Genomic DNA, 27,878 nt, shown 5'->3' on the forward strand with positions numbered 1-27,878 from the left:
TGATTAAATTGTAACTGTTATTCTGTCTTTTGGTTTAAGCACTTGGGCTTCACACAGGCTGTTTTACATTAAGAAGGTTTGTGGTTTGCACTGTTGTGGCAAGACATGTAGCTTACATCCTTCTAAGCTGGGAATTGCTGATTGAAGGCCCAGTGTCTGCTATTCTAAAAGTGTATTAGTTCTGGCTTAAGCACTTGGGCTTCAAGCCAGTTATTCTACATTAAGAAGGTTTGTGGTCTGCACTCTTGTGGGAGGAGAGGCTGGATTCTGCCCTTCTGAATTGGGAATTTCTGGTCACAGGCTTATTGTGACTGCTTATTTGAACTGTTTCTTTCTGAAATTGGTGCGCATTGTTGCTGTAGCATAGACCAGATTTAGGCCTGATCCAGGCCATCCTTTTTTGGAGAAGGTTCCCCTGCACTCTAGTAAGCAGGGGTGTGCAGTTAGAACTTGTCTGATTGTTTTCTCGTTAATTGGGTAACTACTTTACCTCAGTTTGTTAGTTTTCTATTGTTTTATATATATATATATATATATATATATATATTGCACTTTATTCATCTGCTTTTACTGTATTTGTGTTTCTTCCGACTTTATAACTGGGGGCATTGTCTACAACTCTGATCTGTGATATATATAACAATACGTATCCTTTTCTGTGCTTTTAAACTGTTTTTTTTTTAGTGTATCTGCTTTATTTTCTGAAAAAAAAAATATATATATATATACACTTTCCTCCTGCCTTTCTAAGCTAGTATAGTCCAGTTTTCAGGTTAGCGCTGAATTCAGGGCTGTGTTACATATCTCTGTGTTTGCCCATACCTTACTTGGATAGAAGGACGTTTCTCTTTTCACCTGTGAGAGAGGGGAGCTTTAAGCAGCCTATCTGTCCTGGAGGAGTGATTTCAGCCCAAAAATTAGTAGTTTATTGGCCTTTTTGGGCTAATTTCTATCTGTTTCATTTCCCTGCTATAAAGCCCACATTTGCATGGTTTTGTACACCGAGCAGCACCTTTTAGCTAGGGTAAAACTATTCCTGGCTCTACAAAGTCTCCTCTTCAATTTTTCCCTTGGAACTAGACAAACTTTCAACTTAAGCACTCAAGCCATTCATTTCTCAGCCCAGCACTTACTCAAAACTTATAACAAGCACTTATAAACCCTAGCACTAGACGCTGCTGTACTGTACAGAAGGACAAGGCTCTCTATTCGACCTTACCAGCCATCCAGTAAAACAGTTCAGTGTACCTATCCAGGCATGTCCAAAGGGCAGTTTCAGGTGTACTCTCCATCCAACTGGTGAATCTGGGCACTTTGAGGCAATGTTACAACTGCCTCATGTACACAGACAACCCCCTCCTTCTATCACCAAACACTAAAACATGCGAGAGATGCAGTTATACAGCCAAAATAGAGGCTAAGCTCTCTCAACCCAAGACTGGATCAAACAGCATCACACCACCAGTCTCACACAGACCCATTAAACCAGCACCGGCAAAAATCACACATAAATACATGAAAACATACTCGGAGTCTCTAAATAAAAATCTGCAAAAACCAACAGAGACCTCCAAAGCAAACATCTAAGCAACCTCCACCCCCCAACTCAAACCATGAAACACATACTTCACAAAACCAGTATGCCATGCAATCACAGCCCTTAAGGCAAAATAACATACCCAACATACTAGTAATAAGTGACTCTATAGTCAGGCACACTGATGTCTCACTCACTAGGCTAAATAAGGAGAAGGTTACTGTTAGCTGCCTGTCAGGTGCCTGGATCCGCCACATAACACAAGCACTCAGGTCACTCCAGAACAAGTACAAATATGACTCTGTCATTGTCCATGTTGGTGTAAATGACCTGAGCTGTACCTCCCTGGACTACATGAAGAGAGACATTGAAGAGCTCTCTGATCACGTAGCCCAGGCTGGTATAACCCTGACCCTGAGTAGCATCCTGCCCTCACCAAGAATTATACCACGGTATAAAGAAAGAAATTCTTGATTTCAACAATTGGCTAAGTTTCTGGTGTCATTCAAAGGGGATCCAGTGTCTGTCCACCTGAGATGACATGCTCGACAAGCCACGCTGCTTCGCTAGAGATGGCTTGCACCTGTCACCCTTAGGCTTTCGAATACTGGCCAAGGCTCTTGCCACTCCCATAGTGCCTTTTTTAGGCAAGGCTCAAAAGACAAACCCACTGCCGTAAATAGCACAAGTAACAAAAAACTGAGGGTAATGCTACTCAATGCCAGAAGTCTAAACCTCAAAATACACGCACTGGAGGCACTCCTCAGTATGGAGAAAATCGATATATGCAGTAACAGAAACTTGGTTTAAGGCTCTAGAGAGCACGGCAGCACTACCAGGCTACAACTCATACCATACATTTTGGCCACAGAACCCAAACCGAAATACAAAAGGCGGGGGCGTATCCATATTCATCAAGGATACCCACACCTCCATGTTAGTGGCACAGCACGATGCTTCAGAGATCATCCACATGCAACTAACAATGGGCAAAACTGCAATTCAAATTGTAGCTTGCTACAGATCACCCACCATGTCCCAGGACCCCCATTCCACATTTCTGGAAACACTGGGAAACATAAAGGTCCTACCAAACACCCTAATATTGGGTGATTTCAATTACCCAAACATTAACTGGGAGAACTACTCAGGTACTAACTCCCTTGCCCAACATTTCCTAGAATTTATAAACTCAAATGCCCTGGTTCAACTGGTCAACACTCCCTCCAGAGGTGACAACATATTGGACCTGGTCATCACCAACATGGGCGACCGGTGTTCCACACCAAAGGTCAACCCCTTGCTGGTTAGCTCTGACCATAAACAAATCACTTTGGATATCCATATTCTGCTCCCACCCCTGGACAAGAACACCACCATGAAAAACTTTTCAAAAGCAAACTTCACGTTACTTAAGACCGAGGTGGAAAGTTTCAAAGCTCCCATGCTGAAGGATAACACTGTCCAAGCTGCAAAATCCTTTATTACTGCATTCTATGGGCAGCTACAAGAATGCATGGATCGTGTCATCCCAAGCAAAACCAAGACTTACTCCTCCAAGAAAAGAAAACCAGTCTGGTGGACTCCTACCATAAACAAGCTATACAATAGAAGAAGGAAACTAGTACAGAAAAGAGTAAAATCCCAAGAAGGGAATACATCCCTGATCAGTATCAGCAAGAAACTACGATCCCTCATAAAATCATCCAAGGCAAGCTTTGAAAGAAAAATTGCCAAGGACTACAAAGATAACCACAAGGCATTCTTTAGCCATGCCAAGAATCTAAGTGGCAATGCTCAGATCTCCTTGGAGTTAGTGCAGAATGGCACAAAATACACTGAACCGACCAATATCACCAACATCCTGGCAGACAGGTTCAGCGCAAACTTCACCCCCCTCTCACCCCCAAAAGGGCCCATAACCACACTAGAAGAATGTAGAGTCCCTGAAATCACAGACACTCAGGTTAAAACAGCCCTCAACAAAGCCAAAAACACAGCATCAATGGGACCAGACAGTGTCCCAGGCTGCATCCTACATGAGCTCAAAGATGAACTAACCCCTCACCTAAACACACTGTTCAAACTCAGCCTCTCCACAGGCTACATACCCATAGAGTGGCGCACAGCAATGGTTATTCTTCTCCACAAAGGTGGAGCCACAACAGGCCCTGGGAACTATCGCCCTATAAGCCTGACTAGCTTGGTCTGCAAGGCTATGAAGCGCATCATGATGGAACTCATTAACAGAGACATTGGGAACCTCCAAACACTGGACCCTATCCAGTTTGGCTTTGTTAAGGGAAGATCATGCCTCCTAAACCTGGTGGACTTCTTTGAGACAGTTACCAAGGCTATAGACGAGGGAAAGGTGGTACACACAGCCTACCTAGACCTTGCTAAGGCCTTCAACACTATTCCCCATTCTGGTATTATAGACAAGCTCACCAGCCTGAACATAAACCCCTACATCACAAGATAGGTTTCCAACAGGCTCATGGACAGAACCCACATGGTGAGAGTTGTGGTAGCTGGGTCTGACTCTAAACCGGTTACAAGTGGCGTTCCTCAGAACTCAGTCCTAGGACCCCTCTTGTTCGGCATATACTTCTCAGAGGTACAGGCAAGCACAGGAGGACTATGGCTGACCAAGTTTGCAGACGACTGCAAACTAGGGGCTATAACTGACTCTCTGGCTGACACAAACATCCTCCAAAAGGGTCTCACTGTGATGGATACCTGGTGTCAAAATCATAGCCTCAAGCTAAATGCCAAAAAGTGCATAGTCATCCCATTTGGAAAAAACAAAGTACCCACAAACTACCACATAGGTGGTAGTCCCCTAAATACAGAAGACGTAATAAGGGATCTGGGGACCCAAGTAGATAGTAATTTCACCTTTGATAATCACATTGCCAAAGTGGTTAGAAAATCCTTCTACGTGGACCACCTAATCACAAAAGGGTTCGCATCCAGATCAAAAAAGGTCATTGTGCCCCTCTACTCATCACACCCATCATAGAGTACAACGTCCCATTTGGGATGTACCTTACAATACACCTGCAACAGCTGGAAAGACCAAAGAAGTACCTCACCAAGAGGATCACTGGCCTCAAACAGATGCCCTATGCAGCTCGACTGAAGAAACTCCAGTTGTACTCGGTTGCATACCGCCTACTCAGGGGTGATCTCTACCTGACATACAAGGCCATGTCCAACCCAGAATTGATGGACATGCTCCACCTAAAGAAAATCTTATCCCTTTGAGCCACATGCTCTAGGGCTCTAAACCTCACCACAATAAAAAATTGGATGTGCTGGAGGGATAGATTCCTGTCCTAGAGACTTCCCATACTTTGGAACAAGATCCCAATCTACATTAGGCAACACTCTTCAAAAGAAACCTTGACGAGTGGATGGGAGACAGAAAATTTACCTCGGGGATCACTTCAGTGGCTCTGCTGGACAGAGGCACAGGGAAGTAATCTAAGGGGGCAGTGAAAGCCAACACATTCTGGCTAGACTTATAAATGCCTTCCGGCAGATATCCTAACACCAACCTATGAACCTATATGCAGCAGTGACATCAGGCAAAAAAGGAGAAGCAAAAAAAGAGCAGCAACAAACAGTAAGTAAAACTGTTAAAAAATGCATTGTAATAGGCAGATACTGAGTATGGTGCAGTTCGGTGGCTGTTTTTGGTTTAACAAACAGTAAGTAAAACTGTTAAAAAATGCATTGTAATAGGCAGATACTGAGTATGGTGCAGTTCGGTGGCTGTTTTTGGTTTTAAAGCTTAAGAAATTCTATATTTTTACCTGGCAGAGCAGCATACATTTTCAGTATGTAATGAGCTGGCAGACTTTAAAAATTCCCTTCAGAGTATTCTGTCAGGAATATTGGGGTAGCAAATGAGCTTAACTAAGGAAATGATTGTTTTGAGCTGGGCTACAGGATCTGAATTGCCTAGATGTAGTAAGGCCTTGTTAAGTTTAATACTGGTGTTTGCCAAAAACGCAATTACTAGAAAATGGAAATCAAAGTCTAAACCAACCATACTTGGAAGTAGTGAATATTGTAACAGAGATAAAAGAACAGGAAGTGGGAGTTTAGAAAATGGTAGGAGAAAATTACAAAGAAAAGAATGAAAATTGTGGGAACAACACATGCAGAAAATGTTTTGGAGGAGGAATAAGGTTTATACAAAGGCAGGAATTTAACAATTTATGTAATGTTGGTTTCATTATTAAACATAGAACAAGATGCATAATGTATAACGTCTGGAAGTGTGAACTTGTTAATAGGGTTTGATTAATTTTACATAAATGCAAGTTTGCCTATGTCACAAGTGATAATTCAATAAAGGTGTTAGAAAAATTAAATGTGGTCTTTTGTACATATCGGGACAGGGACTTTTTGTGACTTAACATTCAAAACTGATAGACTGATAATGAAATTTCTGGAACTGTGCAACAAAAAGGACATGTACCCATGGGAAGATTGTTTTTGGTAGCAACTTAAATGTTACAAAATGTTACTTTGCAGTTTAAAACTGCTGAATTGGAAGAAGACGTTAAAAATGCAGGCAGGGGTTTATTGAAACTGATGATAACATTATGAAAGTTAGAGATGAGTGATACATATCGAACGGGTAGAAATTGGAAGCTGTTTTGAAATGTGAAAAAAAAGCATGGTGCAACCCTTGCTAGGTGTTATTTTTGTGGCTGGTCATGGAGGGACATTAAGATATGCTGACCACCCTAAATCATGTTTCTTTTGTGAAGACGTTTCTCATTTAATTAATGATTGTGGCAAAATATGACCTAACCAGTGTGGGGAGAAAAAAGGTATGTGCCTGAATACAGGTTATGTAAATAAAGGGACACTTTTGGATGGATTTTCAAGAACAAACAGTAAATAATGAAAAGGAAGGAAGGAAAGAAAGAAATCTTACATGAGGAAGGACAAAAAGAGACTCGGGGAGATGGTGAAACTGTAGAAGAAAAATATAGAGAGGAATAAAGGAGGAGAGAGACTGCAGGAAAAATATTTAATAGAGGAAAGAGCAAATATAAGAAAACAAAACTTTGAAAATATTTCCTTAAACTTAAAAAGAATGAAAAGCAATAATTTTAGAGTACTTTCAGTACATATAAACAGTATTATTAACATTGTAAGAAGGATAGGGAAACTAGAATGGTGTGCTAAATACAATCTAGATGTTATTCTGTTAGAGGAGGTATGATTCCTAACAAGTGAAGAAAGACTGCAAACAGTAAAACTGTGGAATGGAAATATAGAATTTAGAAGTGAAAGCTGTTCTGGAGTGGCTGTGCTGTATAAAAAATGGTAATACTAATACATGTAATGTTGGTAAGGATGGGAATGTTAACTTTCATAGATGTGAGGTGTAGAGAATGTTTGTAGAATTATAGCATTATATGTATATATAACTAGAAAGGAAAGAGAATTTATTTCATCACATATTAGATTATATGGTGGCTAACATGAAAATTATAATTGCAGGGACTTTGTGATTTAAGGGGATTAAGTAAAAAGAAAGGAAAAGATGTAAACTAAATCTACAGGAAGTGATAAAATGTAAATTAGCTGTATGGAACAAAAGTCAATGGACTTATAGAAGGGGGCACTTGGGTCTGATATCAGATGGTGATACAGTTGTGACAGAGTTTTCAGACCATTTAGCAATATGGCTGGAGGTGATACTTGAAGGGGAGTATATTAAAGTGGGAAAGAGAATAAAACAAATAAATGAACAATTCTGGGATAAAACTGGAGACTGGAAAATATTGCCATGAAAGGTCTTCTATAACAACTAGTCTGAGTTGTGGATTGAACTTAAAAAGAAGTATGAAACTTGTTTTGTTCAGTGGCAAGATGATGTGAGAAAGCAAGAGAAAGTGAAGTATGAGAATATTTAAAGAAATGTATTAGAGAACAATACAAAAGAAAAAAACAAAATCAAGAAAAAAATAAGGCATTACTGTTTAGGCAGATATATTTCCAAGGGAGAAAGGAGATGGTATCTGTATGTTTGGATAAAATAATACAGGAGGATATTATTATAATGAGAGAAATGAAAAAAATGCAAAAGAACAGGAAAAAAGAACACAAAAGCAAATTATAAGTACTATAGTACAACATGTGGAAAATGTGTATAAGAGTATACGATGTAAAATAAGAGAGAATGGAAAGTAAAGAAATTTCCAGAATGTGTTAAGGATTTTTTTAAAGAAATTACTATTAATGAATTGAATGAAGTACTTAGATAAGTAAATGTTGATTAATATCAGACACAGATGGTACAGGGTATGGAATGTACAAGACATTAATGGATAGGCAAACAAGAGTGTTTTGTAAATGGTTGAAGGAAGGGTTGGCTTATGAAGAGCTATGCAATGGAATGTTAAAATTTATATGGAAGAAAGATGAGAAGAATGAAGTAAATTGGAGACACACTACAATAAATAATAGAAATTATATTCTTATGGGAATAATAGACATGAGAAAGGAAGGGAGGATGAGGAATATTATGGAAGTATAAATGGTATAAAAGGGAAGGTATATCAAGAATTGTTATTGGTTGTTACAGAAATTGTGGATGATGATACAAGTAAAAGGAAGGATGTGAAACTTATGGCAGGTGATATTAGCAAGACATTTCAAAGTATGTCATGATACTTTGTGGGATATTATGGAGAAGTATGGAATAAGCAATAGAATTAGGAGCATGTGTATGTCAACATATCAAAATAATAGTGCGAGAGTGTTATTGAATGGGTGGCTAATGTCATATAAGACAAAGATGTTCCACGAGTAAAATGTTGTTTGCAGTGGTGATGAATATGATAGTGAGTGAAGTAGCTTATAAAATGAAAGATGATATATATGTAATGCAAAAGGAGGTGGTGATACTGGTAATTTTGATATACACAGATGATATAGTTGTAGTTGCTAAGGACAAAACATGGATAAGGGAAGTGATGCCTTAATTTTTAATTTAATTTCATTTACTTAATTTAATTTTCAACTTAAAAAGTTTGTCTGAATGGATATTTAAAGAAAACAGGAATTACCATGAATAAAGATAAAAGTAACTTTTTTGTGATGTAGTGAAAATTGTCAGTGTGTATTATTTTTCAATAAATGAAATGCCTTTGGTTGGAATAAAATCTGGGGAAAATGACGCAATTATGATGGAATGGGAGAGTTTGATCAAAGAAATGATAGAAATATGCCTTATATGGAGGATGTATTTATTGGCATTCAGGACGCTGAATACTGTATTAATGGGAAAATAACATACGTCTATATAATCTCAGTAAAATATTAAAAGGATTGTGAAACTGATGTTGTCTTTCATATGGGATTCAAAATTAAACACAGTGAAGAGGTGTGCTGTATATGTCTGAAGATGAAGGGGGATTTAGTGCTGCTAAATCCAAATGACTAAAAAAGAAATATGGCCAAGCAAACTGTGAGAAAGTAAAAAAAAACTTTTATTGTGAGTGCTTTCATCAGAGCTAGTGCTCTGACTTCTTCAGACAATCCCAACCAAACCTTAGAACCTTTAAATACATATCAAGCGTCAATTAATCAATTAAATTTCAAAATCCTTAAATATTCCCTTGTTAGAAATAGGATATTATGAATTGATTGATCATTTAAATGCAACATTAAAAGATATGAGTGTGGTTCATAAATAGGGTAGGTTGCTCTTTTGGTTTTTACCTTTAACATATTTGTATATAATTTAACATATTGTAACGAGTTAGAATAGTATAATATATATTTTTACATAATATTCCTTATTTTAGGTATCCAGACTCCTAACTTTTAACATGTTTTAACATTTTTTAACATTTTCTAATATTTATAACATTCTTAACATATTTAATAATGCATTTAATGTTGTTTTTAAATGATCAATCAAGTGATAATATCCTATTTCTAACAAGGGGATATTTAATGATTTTGTAATTTAATTGATTGACACTTGATATGCATTTAAAGGTTCTAAGATTTGGTTGGGATTGTCTGAAGAAGAGCACTAGCTCTGACGAAAGTGCTCACAATAAGTTTTTTTGACTTGCTCACAGCTTGCTTGGCCATATTTCTCTTTTACACAGTTTGTTTGGTCTTTTGTTTTGTTAAGTCCAAATGTGTCCCCCGGGCCTCTGCTGAAAATAGGCTCTGTCCTAGTCAGGCTTTCCTGGTCAACAAAATGATAAATAAAAAATAAACTTTTTTAAACCAGAGTATTAAAGTGGGTAAAGGAAGAGAATTTATTAGTGAGAATGTTTAAATATAAGTACAAAAATTTAGGGAGATGATGAGAATAAGAAAAAGAGAAAGAAATATGTAAATTAAGACAATAAAAGTTGTCAATAAAATGTTAACAAAGAAAATAAAACATGATACAGAGAAAGACAGAAGAATGTGGTATAATAATTTGATGAAACTATATTATTATGTAAATTATTGGGAAATTTTACCAGAAGAAGTGATTAAATCTATTAAAGTAAGGGACAAGTGGTGTTACAAGATACCAGAGTGTCAGGATTTCCTATGGATACTGGGAATAAATAAGTTAGCAGTAAAAGGCAATATGTCAGATAAAAATAAGTTGAAAGAGTGTGTTTATTTTGTGGGCAGGGAGAACAATAGAGCATTTTTTTGAAATGTAAAAGAATGGTGAAACTCAAAAAAGTTGTGTGAAGATTATTTTAAGAATTTAATGGCAAAAATAATATAGATATGATTACGATTGAGTATGGATATAAGAATAATAAGAAAGAATATGTGGGAAGGGTAGATAAGAATTTGTTTTATGTATTACTGGGATAATTTGTGAAACATTAGATTCTGGTTGTAAAAGAAGCAGTGGGAGCCAGTTATGGAGGAATAACAATGAGGATGGGATAAGAAAAATGATGAATAGTAAGAAATAGAAATGTGTATATACATGCCTGTAAATGCATACATTTTGTAAGTTTGTAAATACGAACATTTTTAAGTTGTGCTAACTTATTGCTTCCTACAAGAGTACAGTCATCAGGAAAGCAGAGTTCTGTATGAGTATACTCATCATTACAGGGGACTTTCCTGCACTCCTGAAATGGGTACACTCATCACTGTTTTCAAAGTTTAATTTCTGAAGTGCTAGTAAAGGCACATATATAAAACTAAGGCAGACCTCTGATAATAATGCCAGTATATAACCTATTGTATTCTAAAGATTTTATAATAATATTATTATATATTTAATATTTTACATTTTTTGTAACTCACACCATTTATCAGATATTATAATTCTAATGAAGTGCGTTTTCAGTAAATAATTTTAGGGAAAAACTCTCAGGAAGTAAGTGCTTTCTTGGCTCAGAAGATTTCAGGAAGCAAAGGTGTTAGCCTCCTGCAGTTCAGGATTAAAGGGTCCCTACTCTTTTTGATATGTGCCTTGGGATCTTTTACATCCTCCTGAGCTTCTACCAACTCAATCAGATGGGACCTCAATTTAACATTTCATCTGAAGGATGACACAGTCAGTAGTGCAGAAACCCCCTTATGCTGCACTCCAGTGTTAGCAGTTGATCTACCTGGTGTGAGAATTGAACCCATAGCCTTGTGCACCGTAGGTAAGTGTGCTACCTATTGTGCCACTGACATATCTCCATGATTCTATGTGAGGCGGCACATGTCTATTAGATTTCCTACTATAATGTCTCTCTCAACACATAGTGGTCAACTATGTTCCAGTTGTGGAGGTGGTGATGGCATGCCAGCCTCTTACAAAGTACAGATTGTGGCATTGTGCAACATTGCTGACACTGGCTTCCAAAGTAACACGGTCCAGCTAAAGAAGATGCTTCTCCTAGCATCTTAGACCAAGTGATACCCCTGCTCATTGAGATAAGATTCTGTTTAGCTGATTGCTGAGGTTTATCACACAAATGTTATATATTTCTGAGTTGTAATAACGTTTGATTTTATCATCTGAGTGTGATGCATATGGAGCTATTTTTCCATCTGGCTGCATGTCACTATGCACCACACTGTTTCACCTAATGAAATGTGCTGTTTGTTTCTGAATACTGAAAAATGAAACCCATTAGCAGAGTGAGGTTTGACTAGGAGGCACTATCATTCAAGACAGTCATTGGGGTGGTTTAAGGATTTCACTTAGTGTTACTGTTCCTCTGTGGATGCTCAGCTAACAGAGCAGAATGGGGATAAGCACTGGGCTATTCAATCTGATATCAAATGAAGGTTCTGTCACAAGACCATATTTTTTGATGCAGTTTCCACTGCTAAGCTGAAATACTATTTGAAAATGTTTTACATTAAGAGTAAAGGCACAATAAACCAGAAGCTCAACAGTGAAAGAGAAATGGAAAGAATAGGATGAAAACACTCCAGGAATCAGTACCAGTTAGGAACTAGTCAAAGCCAAATTACCTTTTATTAGGTGAAGGTCTGCCAAAATTCAATGCCTCAGCAAACCTCAAGAACACAGCAACCTGTGCTGAATTGCTCTCAGAAACTATGTACAACCATGTCAATGGCTGCACAGAGACTGTTCCACCTACCAGAAGTAAGCCCAGGACCAGCTCCAGAAACAAACTGCCCTGGTTGGTTGCATCAAAAATTAAAGAGGATATACAACACAAGGAAAAAGCAATTATGTTAAAAATCAGGAAGGGTAATTCCCATAAAGACAAAACTCTCTCTTCAAACTAAACAGGCAACTAAGAGGGATGATTAAGTCAAGTAACGCCAACTCTATTGTTAAGATAGCCTGCCAGGTGAAAGAAAATGATAAGGCCTTCTTCACTTATGTAAGAAATCTCAAGGGCAGTGCACAGCAATGCGATAAAATGGTGGTTAATAGAACTGCATTCACAAAGCTTTGCAATATACTGAACCTGTTTGTGGACAAATTCAGTTTCAACTTTAGCCCTTTCTCATGCCCAAAAAGACCCTCAAACATAACCCCTCCAACTATAACTAGGATGCATGCACTGGCCTGTGCTTGATAAAGCCAAGAACACAGCCTCAGTGTACCACAATAACATCCTATGATGCCTCCTGTACAGTCCAAAATATGACTTATCAGGAACTCTGGAGTCATTACTTAATTACAGTCTTCAAACAGGCTTTGTTCCACGTGAGTGGAAGCCTGTGACAGTCATCCCCCTTTATCAGGGTAGACCTTCAACAGATCCTGGAAACTACAGTCCTATTAGTCTCACTACACTTACATGCAAAGCCATGGAAAGAATTATTTTATTTTTATTTTAACATTTGTTTACCAGGAAAGTCCGACTTGGAGCAAGCCAATATTCAGAGGATGCCCTGGGAGAAATGCTCCAGACACATGTCTTTGTAATGTGGGAGGACACCGGAGCACTCGAAGGAAACTGACAATGAATGCAGGGAGAACATGCAGAATCTATACAAAAGGTACCCCAGCTAAGATTCAAACCGTGCTGTGAGGCGACAATGCAAACTGCTGCACCACTATGCCTTACAATGGAACTTATCACCAACGTCATAGGAGACCTCCAGACACTGGATCCATCCCAGTTTCTGTTAATTAAAGGAAGGTCATGCTTACTGAATCTGGTGGACTTCTTTGAAAAGGTCACTAAGGCGATGGATGAGGGAAACATGGTGCATGCTACCTACCTAAATCTGGCTAAAGCATTTGATACAATACCCCACTCAAACATTGTCAACAAACTTCCAAAACTAGGTATAAAGCTAGCCATCTCACTGATAGGACCCAGGAGGTTAGAATTGGTGAGTCCATCTCAATAAAGAGGCCAGTCATCAGTGGAGTCCCTGAGGGCTCTGTGCTAGGCCCACTCCTCTTTATAATCTACTTCTTGGATGTTAATGCTAATGTCCAAAACCTCTGGCTAACCACATTCACAGATGATTGCAAGTTGGAAGCATTGACTGAATCCTCCAAGACAAGAACACCCTTCAGGAAGGTCTAACAGAGACAAATGCTTGGTGCCAAATCCATGGCTTAAAGCTCAATATCAAGAAATGCATTATAATACCATTTGGGAAGTCGGCCATGCAAACTATGTCATCAGTAAAACACCGCTATAAGTTGATTTACTAGTCAGGGATCTGGAACTCATGTAGACAGTACCCTAGCCTTCAACAAACATGTGTGCAAGGTAGTAAGAACATTCTTCTATGCTGCTTAACTCACGAGTAAGGGCATGGCATCTAGGTCCACAGAGCTCATAAAACCACTGTACTTGGCCCTTATCAGCTCCATCATAGAGTATAATGCCCCCTTCAGCATGTACCTGGCCGTCACATGCAGCAACTGTAACGTCCACAAATATTCCTTACAATGACCTATGCTGATCACCACAAAGTCCTATCTCTTTATTTAGTATTATACAGACTTTTGAGAGGCGATCTTTACAAGGCGTCCCTGGGCCCTGTTTTGACGAACCTTTTGCACATCTGCAAAACAAATAGCAGCAGAACTACTAGATTAAAATAATTTTTTCTTGCTTCATAAATGGGATATGTTAGAGAAACAGATATGTTTCTCAGAGAATTCCCATTCTCTAGGAATATGCTTCTCATCCATCTGAAGAAGAGCTCTTTATCCTTATTTAAATACAACTTAGACCAATGGATAGGTAATCAGAAATTAACCTGGACAGAGGTAGTTAGTAAATCATGACCTATATAAATGAAGATTGCGGGTCAATTTGGGTTACATAGGCTTATAAAGCCATAGTGGTTGTTACCTTAGTATACACCCATGAACCTATGAATGTTGAACTTATCTTCCTCTGAAACACCTTGATCAGAAATGGTTGGAGTATACCACTGTAGGTGGGTCTATTTAATATGACTGAAAGACCATATGATCACAACCAAGATAGAGTCTCAAAACATCAAAGTGGCTTCTCTGGAAGCCAGTATTTTTTTGGGTAAGGTGTTTGCCCTTTCACCAATGTGGAGTTGTCTCAGAATTGGTATATATAATATTCATATGAACTAAATCCCTGTAGGTACCAACAAAGGTGCTAATGTATTTTGGTTGCAGCAAGGCTGTTGAAGATAATTTCAGTACTTCAGAAAAGAAATTCACATTCCTCTTAATTGCAGTTTCCTCCACAGACATTAAAGTGTAACATGTATTTACATTTATTCAGATCCCTTGAAGCTTCCTTAGATTATTTGTCTTTAATAGACTTCAAATTATTATGCATTTTTCACCTGTTTTATTACACTTTGTATAATTCACTCTAAAAAAATCAGAGGAGTTAAGAGGAGAAAATGTTATTTGTAGCACAAAAAATGAACAATAAACTACCACAACTACAAGTAAATAAAAGCATTATGACAGCAGACATTCAAGGGAAAAATAGAGATACAGACAGAACATTGGACCAAGGTTAGAGAAAAGATGTATAGCCAATAATTTTAATGAATTGCTATTGGTTTCATTGGAGTGTGTAGTGAATTCAGTGATATTTGGAACTTCTTACATTCAAGGCTGTGCCATCTTGTAGCACAGACAAAGATGTTTGGGTGGGTCGGGCTAGAAATTCAGGAAAGTGGAATCTGCTCCATGCTAAAATGCTGTTTTTGTCAATGTTCTGCACTGTTGACTTAAAAGTTTAATCTACAGCCATTGCAATCAACCATAGTTTGTTGCTGAACCAAATATCTAGTAACATGGTTAATGATAGCAAGGAACCACACTGCTGAAATTTCTATAGCACGAAAGGGGATACAAAACACTCAAAGTGGCAAAAAGAATTAAAAAAAAAGCACTCAGCAATACTGACGTTATGTAGGAGCCTCACACACTAACGAAAATTAAAAGAAATGCTGGCTTGAGATCAGTGCTGGTTGTATAAGGACTGAGCACAACTAATAAAATATCTGGCCAGGAATGGCCATGTATACGTAGACTTAAATCCAGATGTTATAATTTACTGCAGCAGTAGCCCCTACTCAAGATATTTTCTCAACACACCTTCCAAGGGAATTCTATCTCAGACACAAAGTGGCCAGTATTACATAATTCCTGGTAATATGAGGCAGAGACAGAAATTGTGAAATTAGCTTTTTGTTTATTGCAAAGATTTTGGTTTACCTTAGAAGACTATATTATAAAGTTTTCTGTGGGTGAGTATCTGGTTGCAAGTTTTATTTGTTTTTCATTATATTGCTAAATGTACTGAATATGAGGGACTGTCTGTTATGATTACAGCTTCTCATTACCTCCATAAAATATATTTAGGGAGAAGACATCAAAAGATGGCCAATTAAATTCTCATATAGAATTAATTGCCTTGGGAAATGTGATGCTATCACGGTCGGAACTACCAGAAGATTAGCTGTGTTCTCATAGCACAAGCTGATGGACTTTGGTACTACAATGTGGGTCACTGAAAAATCCTCATATTTGATAAAGGAGGGGCTTTTCTTCATTTTCCTTTACTCTCTTGAACCTATGTTGGTACTGGCAAAAGGACAAGGTTTTCACATTTCAGTTTTAAAAGACAATGTGTAGGTCAGGAGGGAAATAACACGGGTCCCTGCTACTGCTTGGCTGTTTCCTGCAAAATTAAACTATTTCCTGGCATATAAAAAAATCTCTAAAGTGAGTAAAGCCTCTTCACTCACTGGCTTCTATCGAAGATGGTCCAGTTTTCAGCAGAGATGAATGTATCGCTTTGATCGTTAGAGGAAGTATCACAGGTGTTAGTGAGTAGGCATCAACTAGTGCATTGAGCACCTATTGATTCCTGTTTTTAGATGCCATTAACATGTAAATACCCTCCTCTGCTGAAATCATGCAGGACATAGGTTTCTTACTAGAACCTGCAGAAATCTTCCCAGGTTGTTCAAATGTTGTGACTTTCCTTTCTGTCACTGTCTTTCTATTTTTTGGGCTTAAGTTGCCTTAGACTTTTTTGTATGAGATTAAATGTTTTTCAGGTAAAATGAGAGCACTTTCATATGTCTTAGCATAGTGGCCTTGTTAAACTTGAAGTATATTTCAAATGACCCTAATTTACATTCAGGACTTAGAGACAGTAAGCATTGTTGTAATCTTCAGAAGCAAACTTGCCTACCATGAGCCAAGTTATTAATAGATTTAGAACATAACCTTACATCTTCTGACATTCAGAAGATACAACTTTCTACAAGGAAAACTGTGAAGACTGGTTCAGTAATAAAGAAAAAAGGGCAACAATACATGTTTGAACTAGACGATCTGCAGTTGAATTTTTCTGGTAAGAAACAGAGGGATCAGTACTTACAAGAAGGTGTGAAGAAATGAAGAGCGCACAACCATACTGGACATGTAAGGTAGTGTCACGCTGTGTCAGCTTGTTAGTGAAGTGACACCAGTAACAGTCCTTCTAGAGAAAAGACTACTTGAAAAATCTTGTCAAGATCTGCAATAAAAAAATGTGCAAAATTAAATGTCATGATTTACTGTGACAGTGAACCTCCCTGAAGACGACTAGGGACATTCTGAGGTCACCCTTTTCGGCAGTAAACACAAGAAACTTCTAAAGAAACAGTCACAATAGCTAGAAAACTGTGGATTTTGCACCCAGCCACACCCGTACCCCAAGTGCAATGATGCTACGTCATGTGCTAAGTGGGTTCACAGTACAGGACCTTGACAGCAAGGTATATTTGTTTCAGGAACTGTTCAAATACATACACAGCTGCAGTAATGGTTGGGATTTCCTGCCTGTAGAAGACCCGATGGTTGGCTTGCCTTCCAGAGCTCTGTACTTTGCTGCTTCACACCCGGCAGACACCCTCCCACCTTGATGTTAGAGAAATGAGTGCTATAAAAGGGACATTAGACAACACTGTCTTCATTTTTTTATCTGGTTGGCAAAAACTGGTAAATAGTGACAAAGCACAGACTCCCCTAGTGGAACTAGTCTCTAGAAAGACGGTTCCAACCAACACCTCCAAGCTGTCTCTATTGCTTCTTAGTTAACCCTAAAGAGGAAAGGTGCCTGATCAGGGGAACAGAAGGGGAAGCTGGAAGGTTTAGATGAAAGTTCTCAAACCTAGCTAAAGATGTCCAAGGAATAACAGGGAAATGGAAGGAGGGAAGTGGTGTTGCAACAGTGACTATTCTCAAACTTGTACAATTTCAGGAAGTTTATGACACACGTTTGGTGTCCATCATGATATTCACTGTTACAGTAATCAGTCTTGGGAAGACTCATATAAGCTTACAGATCACTGAGTACATGGCTGTATGGCAACTTCTGCAGACTGGCCATGGCAAGTCCTGCCCTGATTCTGGACACAAGATCTACACTAAAATGACTGTAAAAGTTAGACAGCCATAACACATACAAGGCAACTGAGTCTAGAGAGCATTTACACCATGCCAGTTCTCACACACAGACTAAACCTTCTATCTTGAGGATGGCCAGGCCAGTAAAGCCAGGGGTGAATTTGTTAAAACCCATCCAATTGTCCAATTGGAGTATATTTTGGAGGTGGGGAAGACACTGTGTATTGCACCTCTCTCTCTGCTTTGTTTTATTTATCTGCTGGTGAAGAGTTAGAGCCCTTGTTCTGATATTTGTGGGACTATTCAGTCTGTGGAGATACAAAAGATCTTGGACTACTGGATCTCTAATGGCTTTGAAGGCAAGGCACAAACATCCTCTCAGGAGTATAAAAGATACTGAATAAAGCAACAGTGCTTCCAGTCTTTTCTGGTAGCTTAGGATTTTTAAGCCAGTGATCTTCTTAATTAGGAATCTCTGGGATCCTTCTAGTTGTTGGATATGCCAGTTGAGGTACATCCCAAGGGGCACTGAATTCAGTGACTGGCCTAATTAATGCTGAATATAATGGGACAATAGCCTCTATGGATCTGGAAACTATCCCCTTGGTGATCAGCTGCACTAAGTAGAAGGATTTTCTAGCTACTGTAATTACATATTAATCAAAGGAGAGAGAATTATTAATCCGAGCAGCAATGTCTCTAACAATATTTCATTCTGGAGTAGGACATCATCTATATCAGGGTTCTCACTGAAATAACCCCAAGTGCTGTATGAGGACTAACACGTACAGACAAATGAAATGCAGGCAATGTAGCTAGAAAAGTAGTGCTGTGACTTCCCTCATCTATAATTATACTGCCTTGAGGGTTGCTTGAGATCCAATAGGTTGAGGTCCAATGGTTGAGAGTTTGATATCCCTGGTCTATGTCATATGCTGGGGGATGGATGGTTTATCAAATGAGACCACGTTACACTTTTTAGCATTTAATTTAACTGTTAGCACACCAGGTGTTTACAAGTGCAAGTTCTTGCTATAGGGTTTGAGTGCCAAGATGGTGGCTTGACAATGACTCCCAGTTTAAAGTTATCCATAAACTTAGTTAGCCAGATGTCTTAGTTTCTGGTCTGAAGGTAAGAAAAGCAAATGGCAAACAAGAGAGGTCCCAGCACAGAGCCCTCCGGAGCATCACTGGTTGCCTTCATGTACACTGAGGAGGCACCAAATTGTACCATAAGGGTTTTGTCCTTTAGTCAGTTTATTGTTCATCTTATCACATATTGATCTGTTTGTAATTCATTTAATTAACTATATCAGCATAGGGTAATATTGTCAAAGGCTCTGGTCAGGTCTTAGTATGTTGTGTATACAGCATTGTTCACTGTCAAGAGCTTGTGTCACTCATTCAAAGTTAAACAGATTCATTAGGCAAGATCTACCATTAACAAAGCAAAATTGCTGTGGGTCTAGCCTGCTTAAGCTGTTTTAATGTCAGAGTTAATCAAATCTATTATAATATACTCCAAGGTTTTGCATATTAAATGTGTCAGGCTGACAGGCCTGTAATTCCTGAGGTCAGTGGTGAGTGCACCCTTGTGGAGTGGCATCACCACTGCTTTGCACCAAACTTCACGGGTTCTTAGGAGATTACTAGGCTAACAGCTCAAAAGCCCTTAAAGCCTAGCCAGTTATACCCAGATTTTACCCCATTTTCTATCCCTAGAGGAAAGATAACAAGGGTCAGCAAGTGGGGTTTTGAGAATTTTCTGAGTGCCTCTGTCCAAGACGAACTTTCCCAATAAACAGAAGCACGTACATAATTAAAATGATTGTCATCCATGATTTAAGGGTCCTTACATCTTCTGTATACTTTAAGGAGGCCTTTTATTTTACTGCATAGTTCATTTACTTTGGTGGACCACCAGTGTGGTTTGCTTTTAAACTTCCAGTTACATTTTAAGAGTTCCAACATGTTTTTGCATATCCCTCATGGTTTTGTGTGCCATGTCATTCACACCTACATGGACTGCAACCATGTTGTAGTCATATTTGCTATGTGAAAGGTTTTTAAGAGCCCTTGGGATATCACAAATCCTGGCACCTGAAAGACGATTCAACATCACCCTGTCCTTGTCCAGCTCGAGAGAGGAGAATCAGTGTTGTCTGACTATAGATTCACTAAGCCAGTCCCTAAAATGTTTTTATTTGAAGAGTGGTTCTGTGTACTGGACCTAGCATGATTTACATCCTGATGACTCTCTGTTCATAAGATCATAGGAAGTTACTAGGCTAATGGCCCTCGGGCCCTTACAAGCCTAGCCAAGAGTTTATTCCCAAAAAAGAAAACTCATTCAGCACCGGTTGTCCCTGTCATTGAGGGACACAGGTGGAATTCCTGGCACAAATTTGTGGTTTGCCATCCACTCATCAAGGTTGCACTTGCAGAGGGTCAGTGATGCACTCTGTTTGACATGTATGGGAAGACTATTGCAGAGAAGGGCCAGCCTCTGGGAGACCAACGTACCTCTCCAGCAGGTTTGCTAATGTCACATATTAGATTTAGGTCTTTCGAGAGGGTAATGCGCGAGAAGTTAGACTTACAGATATGGAACATCTCTAGTAGGGCAGGGTCCAGGACTGCCTTGTAGGCGAGACACAGATCACTTTTAATCAATCTGTATGATACTGAGTAGAGTGATAGTGATTTGAGCCTGTCCACATAGAACAGGTTTTGAAGGCTATGGAGTTTCTTTGTGAGGTATTTCTGTGGCCTTTCCAGTTGGTGCAGATGTTTGGAGAAGTACATACCAAACAGGGTGTTATACTCAATTATTGGACTAATGAGGGAGGAGTATAGAGAGGTACTAACCTCTTTTTTTTTCTGGATGCAATCCCTTTACTTATGAGATGAATCAAGTAAAAGGCTTTTCTGAAATCCTATGGAGGGACAGGTCCTCCCAGGACTCCCAGACTCTAAATAAATCATTTCAAAACATTTCCCACCTTTAATATGACCTATAACCTGTACATTTCAATTAAAAAACAAAGCATCAAAGAGATCTCATTGTTGAAAGGTATCAAAAGTCAGGAGAAGGGTAAAAAAATTTCCACAGCATTGGCTATACCATGGAACACAGTGAGACAGTCATAAAAAGTGAGAAGAAAAACAACAGTGATGTTGTACAGCAACACTGAAGGTACTACATGTGACAACAATCTCCAGTATTCTCCATATGTAAAAAATAAAACAACATATCAAGTCTCCCAAAAGCATGTCTGGAACTGGGGCATTAGAGAATGGCTTCATCAGTTGCCAAGTCAAGATGCGCCATGCTGATAAACTCCTACCCAGGAATACTGAATAAACTAATGTCTTTTGGCTTTTCACACAGAAGGTGCTCCTGCCGAGAATCTTGTTGCTGTGAGACCCTCTTGTAGTATGTTAACATCGACAGTAGTGGCACCACCTTTGTGCAAGACGATGACAATGGCAACAATTCCTGGCTATTTCTTCCCACACTGTTTACTTCCCTGAAACCCTGTCTAGCAGGGCAACTGATGTGATCCCGGGATGAATTTCCTTTCTCCCATCCAATCGTCAAGGTTCCTTTTGAAGAGGACCAAAGAGGCACTCTGCTTGACATGTGTGGGCAATCTATTCCAGAGTCTGGGGAGTCTCTGGGTCAGGAACCTATCCCTCCAGCATGTTTTGTTTATTGTGATGACAAGGTTTAGATCCCTGGAGCGTGTGGCTCTGAGGGATTGGGATTTCTTTAAGTGTAGCATGTCCAACAGCTCTGGGTTTGACATGGCCTTGTATGTTAAGCAAAGATCGCCTCTGAGTAGACGATATGCAACAGAGTATAGCTGGAGTTTTTTAAGGCAGTCAGTGTAGGGCATCTGCTTTAGGCCTGTGATTCTTTTAGTGAGGTATTTCTGTGGCCTTTCCAGTTGTTGCAGATGTCTTGAGAGGTACATACCAAACGGGGCATTGTATTCTATAATGGGTCTAATGAGGGATGAGTACAGTGGGACAATGACCTCCTTTTTTCTGGATGAAAAGCCCTTAGTGATGAGGTGTGCCACATAGAAGGATTTCCTGACTGTTGTGGTGATGTGGTTATTGAAGGCGAGACCACTGTCCACCAGTGTCCCTAAGTCTCTTATCAAACTTTCGGTGTTTAGTGTACTGCCATCTATATGGTAATTCACGGATACATGTTTTTTCCCAAAGGGGATAACTCTACATTTATTGGCATTGAGCTTGAGCCCATGGCTCTGGCACCAAGCATCTGTTTCTGTAAGGCCCTTTTGTAGAGTATCCACATCATTTGGGAATTCAATAATGGCTCCCAGTTTGCAGTCATCTGCAAACTTTGTTATGCAGAGTCCCTTAGTGTTGGCCTGTACTTCAGAGAAGTAGATTCCAAACAAGAGCGGTCCCAGGACTGAACCCTGAGGTACTCCACTTGTCACTTGTCTGGAGCTGGATTTGGAGTCGGCTACTTTTACAGTGTGGGTTCTATCAGTAAGCCAGTTAGCAACCCATTGGGTGACGTAGGGATTACTGCCCAGCTTAGTAAGTTTATCTATGATTCCAGAGTGGGGGATGGTGTCAAAGGCCTTGGCAAGGTCTAGACAGGCTGTGTGGACCACCTTACCCTTGTCCATGGCTCTGGAGACTGATTCGAATAAGTCAATCAAGTTCAGGAGACAAGATCGGCCCTTCACGAACCCAAACTGGGTGGGGTCCAGTGTTTGAAGGTTGCCAATGTCTTTGTTTATAAGTTCCATGATAATACACTCCATGGCCTTGCAGATAAGGCTTGTCAGACTGATGGGACGGTAGTTTCCGGGATCCAAGGTGGATCCCCCTGGAGTGGGATAACTGTAGCTGTGTGCCACTCAGTGGGCACGAAACCTGAGGTGAGGCTATGATTAAACATGACACTTAGGTGAGGTGCCAGTTCATATTGTAGTTCATGTAGTACACAGCTCGGGATGTCATCTGGTCCCATGGATACTGTATTCTTAGCTTTGAAGAGTGCGTTTTTTACCTGTGTGGCCATTATTACCGGAATTTGGCAATCTTCCGGTATTGAGATGGGCCATTTAGGGGTGAGAGGGGGGTGAAGTTGGCACTGAATCAATCTGCCAGGATATTGGCAATATCCTTGGGATCAGTATATTTAATGCCATTCTGTTTTAGCTCAGAGCAGATCTGAGCAATGCCATTTAGATTCTTGACATAGTTATAGAATGCCTTGTTGTTGTCTTTGGAATCTTTGGCAATTTTATTTTCGTAACTAGCTTTGGAGGATTTTATGAGGGATCTCAGTTTCTTACTGAGGCTGGTAAGGAAGTTTTTTGCATCCTGGGATTTTCCTCTTTTCTGCAACAGTTTCTTCCTTTTGTTGTAAAGTTTGTTTATGGCAGGGGACCACCAGATTGGTTGCTGTCTCTTCTTCCATGACGTCAGGTCATCAGGGATATAAAACAAGCAGCAGACGCCATTCTCTTTAGTTTTTCTTGCCCCAGATGTCAGGTGCCCCCAAAAAGGTAGCAAAAAAAAAAAAAAAAATATATATATATATATATATATATATATATAAACTATATATGCATGCATCAATATAAACTTTACCTTCATCTACATGCAAATACATCACCTAGGTTGTAGAAGATAGAGAAGGAAAGATAAACCCCAGAATGAAAGGGGGATGGTGGGCGGGTAACCTGGACTGCAACAGTGAATACACTCGAACATCTACATTTATGGTAAGTGTACACAACTGTACTATGTTCTTCGTTTTTCACTGTTGTAGTCATTACATTTGGGTAGAATCCCAAAGCTATGGTTGGGAGGCGGGAGCTAAACAGCATTAGGTGCGGCTATAATGCCCTGCAGAACTGCAGTGGCAAAGAATGCCCTGGACTTAGAGAGGCAAATGATAATGCTTTGTAAAGGTGTGAACAGAACTCCAAGTAGCAGCCTCTAGAATGTCTTTAGTTGGTACTCCTCTGAGAAAGGCTGCTGAAGTAGCTGCAGCTCTGGTAGAATGAGACCTAATGCCCTTGGATACAGGTTTGCCATGGTGTAAGTAGCAGAAACAAATGCAGTGGCTTATCCACTTTGAAATTGTCTGCTTTGAAATAGCCTTTCCTTCTGATCCTGCAGCATATGTCACTAGTAATTGCTCAGTTTTTCTTAGAGCTTTAGTCCTGCTCAAGTAGAATCTTAGCTGTATGTATACGTCTAAGGAATGCACAATTCTCTCCCCCTTGTTCTGCAGATTTGGATAAAAGGTTGGCAGATGAATAGTTTGATTAAGAGCCACACTGGAAACCACCTTAGGCATAAATGTTGGATTTGTCCTCAGAGACACCCTGTCTGGGTAAAATATGATAAAAGGCTCCACAGCCATGAGGGCCTGTAGCTCTGAGACTCTTCTTGCTGAAGTAATAGCTAATAGCAGAGCTGTTTTCCATTATAAGAACTTTATATCAGCAGTAGCAGCTGGTTCAAATGGAGGCAGGGTGAGCTTTTCCAACACATAATTGAGGTCCCATGCAGGTATTGGTGATCTTCTAGGAGACCTTAAATTTTTGGCTCCTCTAAGATACTGCTTTAGTAAAGGATCAGAAAAGATTGGTGGCTCTGTATTGTAATGAGCCAAAATGGCAGAGGCATGGACTTTAATTGATGAGCAAGATAGGCCTTTGTCAAGCATCTCAGTCAAGTATTGTAATATCTGAGGAATATTTGGTTCTGCTGTATCAGTTCCTTGTGCTTGATTCCAAGCACAGAATCTCTTCCATTTATCAGCATAAGATTTTGTAGTACTAGGCCTTCTGGCTTCCAAAGTGACATCCATCACAGCTTTACTGAGAGGTGTTGTTTGTATAATTACATGATCAGCCATGCTGCCAGGTTCAGTGTCTGGAGTTGATTGTGTAGGATCTGATTGTTTTGCTGGGACAGTAGTTGAGATCTTTGAGGTAAAGTCCAAGATGGGTATTGAGACAAGTTCCTTAGGATTGGGTACCAGTATTGGGGGGGGGGGGGCAGTCTGGGGCAACTAGTATCATCTTTGGTTTCTCTTGTCTGACTTTTAGTAGGACCTCGGGAAGAAGAGGCAGAGGAGGAAAGGCTTAAACTGATAGGTTTTTCCAACTGAAGGATAGGGCGTCCACTTTCCATGCTTGTCGGTGATAAGTCCTTGTGCAGAATCTTTTCAACTGATAATTTTGAGGAGAGGCAACTAGATCTATGTCTGGGCTCCCCCATTTCTTTGTTATCATGCTGAAGACTTGTGGATCTAGTTTCCACTCATGAGGGTCCATAAGGTTTCTGTTTAAATCGTCTGCCAGAGTATTTTGTTTTCCTGGCAGGAATTGAGCTTGAAGATGTATTTGGTAAGTCAAAGCTGTGTCCTACAGTACCATGGCTAATCTGCAAAGGGGGTATGAGTGCGTGCCGCCCTGCTTGTTATATACCACATAACCGTGGTGTTGTCTGTCTTTATCAGTAGTTGTCCTGGATGAATTAAGTCCTTGAAGGCTGTCAGGGCATTTTGAACAGCTAGCATCTCTTTTTGGTTGATATGTAGATCCATTTGTTTTGGAGTCCATATGTCCTGAATGCATCTTCCCGCCATGTGGGCCCCCCAGGCATAATCTGATGCATCTGTTGTTATGGTTTGGCTGGCAGGGGGTAGAGTGAAGGCTGATCCCATGTTTTGGTGACATGCCTTTGCCCACCATAGAAACTCCTGTTGTAGGCAGGGAATGAGAGGAATTATTGTTTCCAGACTGTGACAATGTTGACTCCATAAACTTTTAGGTACCATTGAAGTTTCCTCTTATGCAGTCTTGCATATGGAATCAGTAGGATGCAGGATGCCATGAAGCCCAAAGCCTGCAGAGTTTGTCTTGCAGATAACTGGGTTTTTGTTGCCATCAGTTTGAAGTAAGTAGTCAGTTGCCTTTGTTTGTCTGGTGTGAGGTAAGCCATCTGGGCAGTTGTATTTAAGCTTGCACCCAGGAATGTTATCTTTAGAGAGGGTACCAGTTGTGATTTCTTTTTGTTTATTGTGTACCCTAGGCATGTTAGAAGCCTTTTCACAAACGGCACATGTTGAAGAAGAATGTCCTTGTTCTCTGCTTGAATGAGACAGTCCAAGTAAGGATATATTTGTATACTTCTTTGTCTGCAAAAAGCAATTACTGGTGCCAGGCACTTTGTAAAGACCCTGGGTGCAGTAGATAAGCCAAGGGGCAGTGCAGCGAATTGGTAATGCATTAAGCCAGCCTTGAATCTGAGGTATCTTCTGCATGATTGCCTTATTGGGACATGCAGGTATGCCTCTTTTAGGTCTAATGTCACCAGCCAAGCATTCTTGCCCAACATGGGCAGAAGCTGCTGCAAAGTCAGCATTTTGAATTTTGGAATGTCCAGGTATGTGTTCAAAATCAATAAATCCAGTATTGGCCGCCAGGCCTTGTCCTTTCTGGGTATCAAGAACAGTCTTGAGTAAAAACCTTGTCCTTTTTCCTGTTCTGGTACTGGCTGAATGGCCCCCATATCCATGAGGGACATAACCTGTTTCTGTGCCTCTGCCCATTGATTTTTTGGCAGATCTGGCCAACCGTCTGCCATTGGCAGAGTATGGAAATGGAATCTGTATCCCTGTGATACTATATTTAGCACCCACTTGTCCTGGGTTATTAACTGCCAATTTTGAGCAAAAAGTGCTAATTTTCCACCTAAGGGTGCTGCCAAAAGGTAAGTGCTTGGTGAAGGCAGAGGGAAGTCATTGGGACTGTTTTCTGTAGGTTTGCGCTTTATCTCCTCCAGATTTGGAGATAGAAGTGCCCCATTGCTTTGACCTGTATGAGTCTTGTGCCTGGTATCTGGAACCCTTAGGGCATCTGGATTTGCCCCTTTGAACTCTGTCTGACACAGGAAAGGACCAATATTTTGCAGGCCAGTGTCTACTGAATCTTGGTGGCTGCACTTGTAAGAAGTCTTTTACAGTTTGCATAGACTTAGCTTTGTCTTCCATTTTCTTTAAAACCTCTTCTGCCTTAATACCAAACAGAGTATCATGCTGTAAAGGTGCATCCAGTAATTTAGCTTTAACATGATCAGGCAAATTTTTCTCTTTTAGCCAGGCATGCCTCCTAGTCACAGATCCAGTAACTGCGGCCCTGCAGGAGGCCTCTAAGGAATCAAAACCACATTGCAAAGTATGTTTTCCAACCTGTTCAGCTGCATGCAATAATTTCTGCAATTCTTTATTTTCTGCACATTCAGAAATCAACATCATTTTCTGTTTCAGCAATCCCATAACATGTTGTTGATACTTGAGCATATGAAACTGGTAGTTTAAGGCCCTAATTGCCAAGGTTGCAGATGTATAAACCTTTTTCCCCATCTATCCAGTGCCCTTGAATATCTGTCAGAGGGGGTAGGATTTTTTGCTGTTGAGGCCTTAACTTCCTTTGGACCCTGTGAAATAGTTTCAGGATCAGCAGCAGGGTTTCTAAATAAAAATTTGTGTGAGTCAGGTACCCTGTAATATCTGTCAGGGTTGCTGGGAGCCGGAGGTAAGGAGTCAAGGGTCAAGCTTGACTCCGAAAACACATTATCCACAATGGCTAAAACAGGGGGTATGGCTAAAGGCCTGTGCTGAAGGAGTAGAAGGAAATCCCTGAGCCTCTTTTTTGATTCTGAGAAATCTTGACTCTCCCAGTGAAAATGCTCCCTCAAAGTATGCAAGGTTTCTCCAAATGAATAATCCTCAGGAGGTGATGCAGATGGTATAGACTCCTCTACATCAGAATCCTCATAGGGAGGTATAGATAATTTCTGATTAGAAGAGGAATCAGAAGAAATAGAAACCTGATCTGAAGATTCATAATCAGTGTCTTGCCTAGGCCTCTTATCAGGAGGGGGATGGGAACCCCTGATCAAGGTAATAAGGTCTTTAGC

Source organism: Protopterus annectens, chromosome 11.part0, assembly GCF_019279795.1.
Source record: "Protopterus annectens isolate FY-2018-M chromosome 11.part0, PAN1.0, whole genome shotgun sequence".
NCBI lineage: Eukaryota > Metazoa > Chordata > Ceratodontiformes > Protopteridae > Protopterus > Protopterus annectens.